General features: G+C 43.0%; 1 protein-coding gene across 2 annotated transcripts in view; it reads right to left on the reverse strand.

Annotated features, from left to right (window-relative positions):
- ebag9 (estrogen receptor binding site associated antigen 9) overlaps nucleotides 1-752 on the reverse strand; it is a gene marked incomplete at its 3' end in the record, with an annotated part of 10,531 nt that overhangs the window by 4,529 nt on the left and 5,250 nt on the right.

Genomic DNA, 752 nt, shown 5'->3' on the forward strand with positions numbered 1-752 from the left:
CGCCGTGTTTGGAGGAAGAAGAAGGATGAGTGCAACCCCAAGAACACCATCCCAACCGTGAAACATGGAGGTGGCAACATCTTTCTTTAAGGGATGCCTTTCTGCAAAGGGGACCGGACTGCTGCACCGTGATGGATGGGGCCATGTATCGCGAGATCTCAGCCAACAAGCTCCTTCCCTCAGTAAGAGCATTGAAGATGGGTCATGGCTGGGTCTTCCAGGATGACAACGACCCAAAACACACATCCAGGGTAACTAAGGAGTGGCTCCGTAAGAAGCGTCTCAAGGTCCTGGAGGGGCCTAGCCAGTCTCCAGACCTAAACCCAATAGAGAATCTTTGGAGGGAGCTGAAAGTTTGTATTGCCCAGCGACAGCCCCAAATATGTATAGATGTATGTATGGAGGAGGGGGCCAAAATCCCTGCTGTAGTGTGTGCAAACCTGGTCAAGAACTACAGGAAACGTGTAATCTCTGGAATTGCAGACAAAGGTTTCTGTACCAAATATTAAGATCTGCTTTTGTGATGTATCAAATACTTATGTCATGCAATAAATTGCAAATAAATTATTTAAAAATCACATTTTGATTTTCTGGATTTTTGTTTTAGATTCAGTCCCTCACAGTTGAAGTGTACCTATGATTATAGGTATGACGAATTACAGACCTCTACATGCTTTGTAAGTGGGAAAACCTGCAAAATCAGTGTATTAAATACTTGTTCTCCCCATTTTTTATATATATATATATATATA

The sequence above is a fragment of the Etheostoma spectabile genome, chromosome 6 (assembly GCF_008692095.1).
Source record: "Etheostoma spectabile isolate EspeVRDwgs_2016 chromosome 6, UIUC_Espe_1.0, whole genome shotgun sequence".
NCBI classification, from domain to species: domain Eukaryota; kingdom Metazoa; phylum Chordata; class Actinopteri; order Perciformes; family Percidae; genus Etheostoma; species Etheostoma spectabile.